Source organism: Medicago truncatula, chromosome 4 (assembly GCF_003473485.1).
Source record: "Medicago truncatula cultivar Jemalong A17 chromosome 4, MtrunA17r5.0-ANR, whole genome shotgun sequence".
NCBI classification, from domain to species: Eukaryota; Viridiplantae; Streptophyta; class Magnoliopsida; order Fabales; family Fabaceae; genus Medicago; species Medicago truncatula.
Window position 1 is genome coordinate 14,535,876 of NC_053045.1, and position 11,460 is coordinate 14,547,335.

Here is an 11,460-nt window from a genome sequence, read left to right on the forward strand (position 1 = left end):
AAAACAGGCTGTCATATTCCTCTCCAAGCAACAAAAATTTTGCTCATTTCAAGCTCTATATATACAAACACGCAAGCAGCCAAGAAAAAGAGGGGCCCAACAAGAAAAACATTCCACGGCCAAGCACACAGACACAATAATTCTCACTCCATTTTCTTACAATCCAAACCTGCAAACATAAATTTCAAACCAGAACATCTCTAACACAAGATCAACAACCAAACTCACAGATTCGGTAACCAAACCGCACAACACACACATCACAAGAACACAAACTATTCTCACAACAACAACAACGAACCATCACAACTCAAACCGAATCCAAACCGGATCTACCCAAAAGGTAGTATATTTTTTTTCTCTTTAGATCTAGGTCAAACCGCTTAGTAAAAATAATTTTTGAGTTTAAAATCAGAAAGAGTGAGTGAAAAGAAGGAGAGAGGACGAAAAAATAAAAAAAAAAAAGGACACGTTTTTAACTCCGGCGCGGTGGCGCCGCCGCGATGACTCGCCGGCCGCCGCGCCGGAAAACCCAATCTGGCCGGAGAAGAAGAAGGACGGAAAGAGAGAGAAGAGAGTTTCTCTCTCTAAAAGAGAGTGAAGAGAGAGAAGAGAAAGGAAAAAATGAGAAAAAAAGGAAAGAATGGGTATTTATACCCCTTTTATTTGGCAGATTAAATCAAGGCCGTTGATCAAATCAACGGCCGAGATTCGATCTCTGAGGTCCAACCTTGTTCTTGGCCCATCTTTTTCGTTTTATTTTCTGCACCCCCTTTTACTGCTCACACACCCCCAGCATCTCATTTTTCTAATTTCTTTTTCATGCATTTTAATTCTCGCTCTATCTCTTAATCCAGAGTGCTCTGGTCCTATATTAACTATTAATATTATGTTTTTGTTTAATTTAATTATTCTCCAGAGTGTTCTGGTCATTGTTAATTAAATTAATCCAGAGTGCTCTGGTCTTATATTAACTATTAATATTATATTTTTGTTTAATTTAATTATTCTCCAGAGTGCTCTGGTCATTGTTAATTAAATTAATCCAGAGTGCTCTGGTCCTAAATTAACTGTTAATATTTTATTTTTGTTTAATTTAATTATTCTCCAGAACAATCTGATCCTTGTTAATTAAATTAATCCAGAGTGCTCTGGTCCTTGTTAATTAAATTAATCCAGAGTGCTCTGGTCCAAACTTAAATGTTAATATTATATTCTTGTTTAATTTAATTATTCTCCAGAATATTCTGGTCCATGTGAAAACAACTTCACAATTCAGCTTAACTTCATTTTTCTCATTCTGCTTATATAATTTTCATATCTTTATTCCAAAACAACAAAAACATTCAAATAACAAATCACAAAAATATTTTTTCATTACAAACCTTGATTCTCAAATCAAGTGATCGTTCTTTTTTATTTTTTTTTCTTAATCAAATTTCAAATCAATTCTAATTCAACTTCAAGTCAATTTTCTTCAATCTAAAAAACACAAATCAATTCTCATTTGCCATTTGGCTTTTTATTTCAAAACCTTTTTCAAAACATATAAAAAACACCAAACAAATCAAACGTCAATTTCTGCCCCGAACTACGAGGTTTTGATCCCTCACGGGTACGTAGGCAGAGGACCTTGTCCTTCCAAATCAATTAAAAAACAATTTTCTTTTTTTCTCTTTTCAATCATCAACTAAAAAAACATTTTTCTTTTTTCTCTTCAATTAAAATCAATTTTCTTTTCTTTATCAACTCATCATTCAATTTCATTTTCATCTCTTTAAAAGCAAGCAAGTTTAAGCACAAAAAGTTAAATAAAATCAAGAGGTTCTCGTAGAGTACTACGAATATTTAGGGTGCTAATACCTTCCCTAAATATAACCAACCCCCGAACCCTAAATCTTTTCAAAATGGGTGGTTTGGAACTTTTCCCCCTTAAAAAAAAAATTTGTTCAGTCGTGAGATAAAAAGTGAGTCAAAGTCAATCAAATGGCCTTGACATCCGAAAAATGGCGCGACACTTATCATAATCAAACATGCAAATAAGTTATTTATGAAAACATAGCCTAGGAAGCAAACAAAGAAAAGAAAAGTAAAGTACCTGATTAGAACTACATTCATAGGTTCCAAAAGGCAAATCACCAACAAGAAGAGGAGTTTTAGCACCACGAGCAACCGCACGACAATGAACAAGCATTTCATCTAAAGTAATAGGCAAAGTAGTATCATGATCATGAACAACCATGGAAGCAGAATCACCAACAAGAGATATATCAATGGCGGCCATATCGAGGTGAACAGCAGAAGGGTAATCATAAACAGTGACCATTGTGATTGGTTGCGAGTTTTTATGTTTTTACAACAAAATTTCTTGATTGATGTACGATTTAATATTTTGTATGATTGAAAATTAGACTTTTGTGAAACTTTGAATATATATTGGGTAGAATTAACATAAAATAGACCTCCTTCAAATACTAAATTGATTAAATTAACATATTAAAAGAGGCTATTTGTTAAAACTTTTTAAAGAGAGGCTATTTCTTATAGCAAACTGTAGTTTTTACTTTCAAAACACCAATAAATATAGTTTACAATAAAAAAAATAGCCTCTTTTACATATTACTTTAAAATCAATTAAAGAAAATTCTCATATAAACAAATTCACCAATCATATATCTTCCAATGCATATTTTGATTATTTAAAGTTAATCTATGCAATTAGATACTTTGCCACTTTCCATATTGTTTGTGTGGCCCTTACCAAAAATCCACTTCTCACTATTACCCTTTGACATTTTCACAATGTCAACCTAACCTAATAACCAAAAAAACTTGTTTCAATAAAGTCAAAATAACAACAGAATCAGAATAGTACACAACAAGTATCATACTCACACTATGATGCCCTCCCTCCAATTATTGTACTAAAATATTTCACACATTTTGTACCAAAAGAAATTGACACTTTTTTTTCCTTAAAGAATAGTTACAAATTAAAGAAATAAAATATTAGTTTTATCAGTAATGAATTTGTACTTAGTGGTTAAGAATTTGACCAATGACTTTTACGTACGAAAAAAATTAATCCTAAAAAATAAATTAACCATTTCTTTGGTACAACAAGTGCAATTAGACACCAAATTTTAAGTCAAAGCAGTATGAAATTAGGCTTGTAAGGCACAATTTAGTTAGATGCATAAGACAGACGTTCAGGATGAGCCATATAAGGATTACAACGTTAATAAGTAATTACAACTAATCATTATGATTTGTTTTTTTAAAGGAACTAATTGATCATTATGATTAATGAGCACAAATTAATTCTGATTTGACTAACCTATTCTAAGAAAACTAATCATTATAATTAATTTTAAGACAATTTTTTTTATTGTAGGTTCCTTAAACAATTTTAATTAGCCAATTAACACAAAAAAATAAATCTTTAACCACAAACCCTAAAAAAAAAAAAAAAATCAAAGAACCTAGAGAAATAAAAAATTCATTCAAAACTCATATACCCATCTTCCCCCAAATCTGCTGCCTCCATCCCTTCTATCATCCATCACCACATATTGGGTTCATCTTCCAAAAGAACAAACTATTCAGCACGTATTAATTTCTCAAACATTATGGCACTTAGATAAGCAGAAATTTCTAACACTACTACTTGTTCAAACTCGACTTTGAACCCAAAACTATTTGATTTGATAAAAGTTCTGTATCATAATTCATAAGGTTTTGTTTGGTAAAAAGAAGTAGACAGTACTTAATATAGTTAATATAGTTGATAGCAGATGAACTTGAAATTAAGTGAAAGTAGATAAGATAGTTACTTAAATTTATATTGTTTAATAAAATTAATGGTTGAACAATCTGATAAATATAAAATGACATACACATTTAATTTTTGTCGTCTATTTCATGTCATTTACACAAACATAGTTCACTGTTAGCTATCCGCATGGACATATAGATTATGTGGCATCCACATTGCAAGTGACTCATGACATTTTTTTTAGAAAAAGTGACTCATCAGAATTATTATATGATATTACTAAACATATTTTCATTTGTCCTTTATGATGGAACTAAACTTAAACTTAAGAATTTATTTTCATTTTTTTTGGTCTAGTAGCATAGAGAATGGATCTCACACATTTAAACGTGGAGTGCAATGTTCGGGATTCGAACCCCAACCCCTGCATAAATTATGCAATGTCCCTATCGGTTGAGCTAAACTCACTGCGACAATTTATTTTCATTTTAATCCTTATATTAAGCAGTGCTCCTTTTTTCTCATATTATGTGTGCTATTTGGACTATTTTACCATCTGAAATTATTTATCATTTTATAATATCTATACAATATTTATTATTTTTTAAACCTATCCTTATTTATTAATGCAATTGCAAGTCCATAGTTTAAAATAGTAAACTATTTGCGCATTCTTGGTTTTTCTCTAGTTAGTTCTCCTTTTAACTATTTAGGTGTGTGATAATTTTCATTGGTAAACCTAAACTTGTCAATTTTCAACTTATCATGGACAAGATCAAGCATATACTAGCCTCTTGGAAAGATGATCTTCTTTCTTTGATGAGAAAAGTTCAACTTGTGATTCACGGCATGCATTTATATTTGATGTTCTAGATCTTGATAGTTCTACTGTTTCAAGGCTCAATTCCAATGTGGCAGGTTGTATCAGAGATGGAAAATGATATTTTGCTATTATTATGCAGCCAAAAGTTTCTGACATGTGTGATGACATCAAGAACATGACCATACCAATTAGTTCAATTCTTGACACTAGAGTTTAGGATCATTTCTAATATGGAAAACTTGATTTTAAAGATGCATACACTAGCATATGTCAACCTCCTTTAATAGGGTTTCTTGAGGCAAATCCATTTGGTCTCATTGCATCCCTTTTGCCAAGTCATTGCATTGCTTTTGTGTAGAATATTTCATAATGTAGTTGCTACTAATGATAAGCTGAGAAAGAGAGGTTTGAGTATGATTTCAAGTTGTTGCTTGTGTTGCAAGCATTATGAGTGTGATAACAATATTTTTCCCCTAAGATCTCAATTTGTGGAGGAATTTTCAAAGATCGCAATGCGAATTTTTTTGATAGTTTCTTTGAGTCTTTGCGAATTGCCAATATTTTCCAAGTTGAAATTAAATGTGATATGCGCGCTATATAATTTGCTTCTAGCAAATATTGGACGAATTTTCGGCTTAAATGGTAAAAGAGGTTGTTGAGTACCAACATAGTTGTGATGTTATATCTCCGTACCATGTTTTTGCATTATGATTTGCATTTTTTTCCCTTTAAATAAAACTCAAAAATTGAAAATAACTTGTACAATAAAGCAAGGATATGATCACTTTTATTAACAAATGGACAAAACATTTTCAAGAGTCACATGTTTTCACCTAGAAGAGCCCCACATTAGCGTGAAATCAACATATTGAGCAGACCAATAAGTTGTCACTATGTGTCATTTGCTTGTCTGGTTTCTTCTTTAAAAAGGCATCCGACAATCTCTAGTGGAATGGGTCAATTTGCCAAATTGTCCGAAAAATATTGCGATTTTACAGTATTATAGACAAAACTGTTAATCAAATTATATTGCTGATTAATTTTGCATGAAAAATAAAAGTTATGAGTGGTATATTTTATAAAATTAGTCTTTATTAGTGGTATATTTTCACAAAGATGCTTGAAAATAAGGTGGCATTTAGGGTGCACAAAGGGAAGATTTGTGCACCATGCACAAGTGAAAGATTTTTGGACAGCTAGCGGTAAAAACACCTTTTTTCCCTTCTGGAATATTTTAATGAAACATATTATATTGTAAAATATTCCATTTATTGTTTCTGCTGCTCACACCCCCCTAAAAAACCACCACTTATCAGCAATAACTTGTATACCCCCTAAAATTGAAACATGGAGAGTAGTAATTAAGATTTTCCTTCTTCACACGTGAAACACCACTTTAAATCATTTTGAGCTTTGTTCATTTTTCTTCGGCCACCCATGTTCTTGACATTTTCAGATATGCTTTCTCCTTCATGCTTAACTTAAAGTTCTTCTTCATCAACAAAATTGTTCAATATTATTTCATTTTCTTTTGAAGTTTGGAGATTGCAGCTTAGTGTGGTTCATAGATCTGGATTCATTAAATCTCTTGGTTGATTTCTGAAATCTTTCAACTTAAAGGTTTTATTATGCTATATGGTTGTTGAATACTAGTGTTGTTGGCCAATAAAAGAGGCTGAGAAACCATAACTGAAAGAAACTTTATTTTTTTTATAGATAAATTTTGGTCAATAAAAGAGGCTAAGAGACCAACACTGGTTGCACGACAGTCAGAAATGTTGGTCTGCAGTCGCGCACGTTCGTGCATAATGTTGGAACGACCGTGCATAAATTCATCGGAAGAGAATTTATTTTTGTTTATTTTCATGCACACGGTCGTGCTCTTAAATGCCACGGTCGTGCGTGACATCCTGGAAGTGATTGTGTTTGGTTTCTACTAGTTTTGTTATGTAATTATGCATGTCTTTGGTTCCTGCAATTTTGTTGATAAAAAGGAAATGTGGGTTTCGGTGAATATGTCTTGTCCGATTTCCTGCATCCCTTAGTGAAATTTTGAAAAGAGGAAAGAAATGAAGTTAGATGTTATAATTTGATTGACATGTATAGAACGATTATAGCATATTGAAAGAAAGAAAGAAAAAATATCCAAGTTTGTGTTGTCTGTGTTACTGCCTTGTTTTGTTTTCTGAGTTTGTTTTGCGAGTGCTTGTGATTAATTCAATATATGTATGTATTATGAACTGGAAAATGGATATTCATGAAATCCTAGAAATTTTCATAATTCCAAATTTAAGCAACATAGTTGGGGAAAGCAACATTACTGGGGGAAGTTCAGAGGTATCTTGAAGTCATTACATTATTGTGTAAATTATTTTTGAAGTTGAAGATATTATCGAAAACCGTAGGGTGATTCTGGTCCGAGGTTTGGCAATTACTAAGTTATTTTGCATTTTATATTGTACAGGACTTGGGCAATAACTATTGTTCGGAGGGTGTTCTATGTTCCTCGGATGAAGATGTCGTCTACACTTCGTTGTATGGGTGCAACTTTGATGATGAAACGACGGTTGATTATTATTATTATTAGGTGAAGGCTAGGACGAGGGGCAAGAACCATAAAAATCTGCGATTGTGCAAGAACCATAAAAATCAAGATTTTAATCGTGTTTTTTGTGCAAGAACCATAAAATAAATTATATGTGATTGGCTTGTGGGTTTGCGAAATTAAGTATGTGCTTCTTCTTGCCTTTGAAAGGTGCTGCATGTGGAACTGATTTGGTTTTGTTTTTTGGGCACTGGTACGCTACTGTGAATGCCTTCTAATGGCAGGTCTGTGAGCAGGATGGCTGCTTTGTTTTGGGTGTACTTCTGTTGGGTAGTTTTGTTATGCTTCCATTTCATTTTCTGCTGCTGTTTTGCTTGGCCCAGGACCATGTGCTGTTATGAAATTATGAATCGATGGTTATCTATTATGGGGTCTGGAGTGGTGTTTTGGATTTCTGTTATGGCTGCTTCTCTTTTTCTGGTTTTTTGGCAGAAACATGTAGCAGTTCTACTGTTAAAACAACTTCAGTAGGCCTACTTTTTGGTGTATAGCGCGGCTGTTTGTTCAACGTCATAACATTATCATATTAAGCATTATAGTAGACATTTCATTCATCGCGGCAGTTTGTTCAACTTCAGAACATAACCATAAATATATCCTCAATTTCCAGAACAAAAGTCACTTAATTTATTCAATAAGAAAGTTTTACATTATAGTATACATAAATCTCTTTTACAAGCAAGCATTGATCCAACTCTAACAAACAATATGACAGCTTAAATATTCCTAACTCAGCTACTTATAATTAAACTATATCCTCTCAAAGCCACAAATACATCCCTTCTAAAGCAGCAAAACATTGCATCACTACACCTAGGATAAGTTGACCAATTCAAGGAGATAGATAAAACTTTTGTTCATTTTCATTAGAAGCTAAGCAAAGACATCCGTTTATAAAAGGCTTAATTGCACTTTTGGATCCCTATCTTTTCAAAAGTTGCGGTCATGGCCCCCTAACTAATTTAAATACAAAACAGCCCCCTATGTTTTGATTTTTTGACATTTTTGGACCCCTAGTCCATTAGTGAGGTGCCACGTGGCCCCCTAAATAATACACGTGGCACCTCACTAATGGACTGGGGGTCCAAAACTGCCAAAAAATCAAAACATAGGGGGCTGTTTTGTATTTAAATTAGTTAGGGGGCCATAACCGCAACTTTTGGAAAGATAGGGTCCAAAAGTGCAATTAAACCTTTATAAAAGAAACAAAGTCATCAGTCCAGTTATCAAATCTATCAAACCATATCTAACAAAAACGGAAAATACTTGATCACTAAGTTTTGCTGAACATAAATTATAAAATGCAGGAGGTCATAGTGACTAGTGAGTATTGTTGCTCACTATTTCCATTTCCACCAAACTTGGTAGCCTCGTTTATCCGAAAAAAAACACAAGTTCTGTCTTCAATCCTTGTAGGGATATCAGGTTTAGTTATCGAATCACGACCAAGAAGTCTTGCCGATTTGATTTCCAATTTAAATTTCAAAACATTGCCATGAATGTATGCAAATCATACTCATAATAAAGAAATGTAAAGCATAAACTTATATATAAATGTCACTAAATTGATCAGTAACACATGGCCCCAAAATAGAGCTAACCATCCAATTTTCTAGCTATCCGATATGAACAATATTTAGTATGATCCTATAATGATAACTCATGCACCAGAATAAAATCCAATGTTGTAATGTTTACAAGCATCAACGCTATCTCAAGATGTAATTAAGCAATTCCTCACAATGTATTGACTAATTGTTCTATTAATTATTCTGAGTATAAAGCAGACATAAACAGCTTTTGAGCAAAAGCAGCCTTGTTACTTCTCTCTTGAACATCCTCTTCATGGCTGGTATCCGGTACTTCTCTCCGCCAGAGCTGCAAACATAAAATCATCACCAGAATTTCAGCATTGGGTGTGCTTAGGAAAATACTTTTCATAAACCTTATTTCAATAACTAATTTCAAAAAACACTAAAGCAAAGTCAAAATTCAATGCGCCGGATATTCAATACATAAATGTATGGAATGTATTACAGGTTAGATATTGCTCCACAATTTGCAAGTAATTGAATAAGCATAGTCAGAGAGAAAAAAAAAAAGATACAACAATGCAGCAAATAGGCGTAAAATCCAAAAAAAAAAAACACCACAAAACTACAGAAAGCAATGGCTGTGAAATCCCCAAAAACAAACACCAACCAAGAGACAAAAATTAAATTCACTTCATCAAATTTCTGTTCCATAGCCCTGCCGAAGCTGCCTAAACACCAAACCGAAAGGGGACACGCCTCCAGACAAAAAAGCAGCCACAACAGGGAAGAGAGAAACACAGCCGCAGCTGCTGCAAACTGCAAAAATCAGATAACATCACAAAAATTTAGAGGGAAAAGTGAGTAATATGATTCTTTTGTTTTTTTTTGCCATCATAAACTCACACGCACAAAGGAGGGGAGGTACCAGGGTTCGAATCCCGGTCATGACGTTCGGCCAAACAATTTTAGTATTTTTGTCAGTTGAATTAGGACTTATGAGACTAAGTATATGATTCTACCAAAAACAATAATTAAAATGACATTAAGTTTTTTTAGTTAGTATTCAATTCATTACATTTATTAAAAAAAAAAAAAAAAAAAAAAAAAAAAAAAAAACATTCCCTTATGTATTTATTTTTTAAAAAATAACACCCTTTTTATGTTAATATACGTTTCACATAAATTATATTATATATAAAGAAAATAACTTCTTTCAGATCTTTTGGACTCAATACTATGATGAATTTGAAAAGGAATATTAAATAATGTCCAACCCTAGTAGAATGAACAAATCTGTTGAAATTAGAAAAATGATAAATTTGAAAAGGAAGAGTAGATAAAATCCAACCCTAGTAGAAGGAACAAAATTGTGTAAATTAGAAAAATGATTAATTTAAAAAGGAATATCAAATAAAGTCCAACCTACTAGAAGGAACAAAATTGTGAAAATTATGAAAATGATGAATTTGAAAAGGAAGATCAAATAAAGTTCAACCCTAATAGAAAGAACAAAATTATGAAAATTAAAAAAAAATGATGGATTTAAAAAAGACAAATAAAGTCTAACTCTAACTTCATATCTATCCCTTCAAGTTTTTCTTCTTCAAATATACATAAATCTCACCCTAATGACAAGATTCTTTGACCTAAACTACTTCTAAGATTTCAAAGCGACTGATCAAACTCACAACTCTTAACCTAACTAAAAGAACCTTGGAGTCAAAGTACCTGGATGAATGTTCACTGACTAATCAAACTCTTGTTATCAACTAACCATCCTATCACCCTAATGACAACTCTAACCCTAATGACAAGATTCTTCCACCTAAACTACTTACAAGATTTCAAAACGATTGATTAAACTCTAAATTCTTGCCCTAGCTAAAAGAATCTTGGAGTCAAAGTACTCGGATGAACGTTCAATGACTAATGAAACTATTTATTGACTAACCAAGCTTACAACTCTAACCCTAAGGACAACTATAACCCTAATGACAAGATTCTTTAACCTAAACTACATCCAAGATTTCAAAACGACTGATCAAACTCAAAATTCTTGCCCTAACTGAAAGAATCTTGGAGTCAAAGTACTTGGATGAACGTTCACTGACTAATCAAACTCTTGTTATCGACTAACCAAGCTTACACCTCTCACACTAATGACAACTCTCACCCTAATGACAAGATTCTTTGACCTAAACTACTTATAAGATTCCACAACGACTGATCAAACTCACAACTCTTAACCTAACTGAAAGAATCTTTGAATCAAAGTACCTGGATGAACGTTCAATAACTAATCAAACTCTTGTTATCGACAAATCAAGCCTGTAACAACGACAAGTCAAACCCACATATCTTACGCTAACAACAAGACTCTTATACGTAAAGTACTTGGATAAATATTAATTGATTACTCAAGATATTCACTACGTAGATTGTATTTAATTTTTATCGTTATTATTATAAAACTAATTTATAAATTCAATATAGATAACAAATTAAAACTATTTTTTAAACACGTTAAAATGAAAATAACATAATCATACATTAATTAAATAAACTCAGGAATAAAAAATGCAAAAAAAAATTCTTAACAATACATCAACTCAAACTTGCTAATGTAAAAAATTCAACTCAATACATCAATTCAAAATATAAGCAAATTTTACTTTTTAGATTCATTTAATTAATGATGTATGTGGTCCATATTATAAACCAC

The 11,460-nt window shown here is 32.2% G+C and overlaps 2 long non-coding RNA genes across 2 annotated transcripts; one reads left to right on the forward strand and one right to left on the reverse strand.

Annotated features, from left to right (window-relative positions):
- Positions 1 to 5,963: 5,963 nt before the first annotated feature.
- Positions 5,964 to 7,567, forward strand: LOC112421249 (uncharacterized). Its single transcript, XR_003011440.2, has 2 exons — positions 5,964 to 6,935; positions 7,063 to 7,567. It is a non-coding gene; the product is annotated as an uncharacterized lncRNA (long non-coding RNA).
- Positions 7,568 to 8,936: 1,369 nt separating this feature from the next.
- LOC112417868 (uncharacterized) lies at positions 8,937 to 9,770 on the reverse strand. Its single transcript, XR_003008295.2, has 2 exons — positions 9,406 to 9,770; positions 8,937 to 9,081 (listed from the first exon to the last, which is right to left on the reverse strand). It is a non-coding gene; the product is annotated as an uncharacterized lncRNA (long non-coding RNA).
- Positions 9,771 to 11,460: the final 1,690 nt, after the last annotated feature.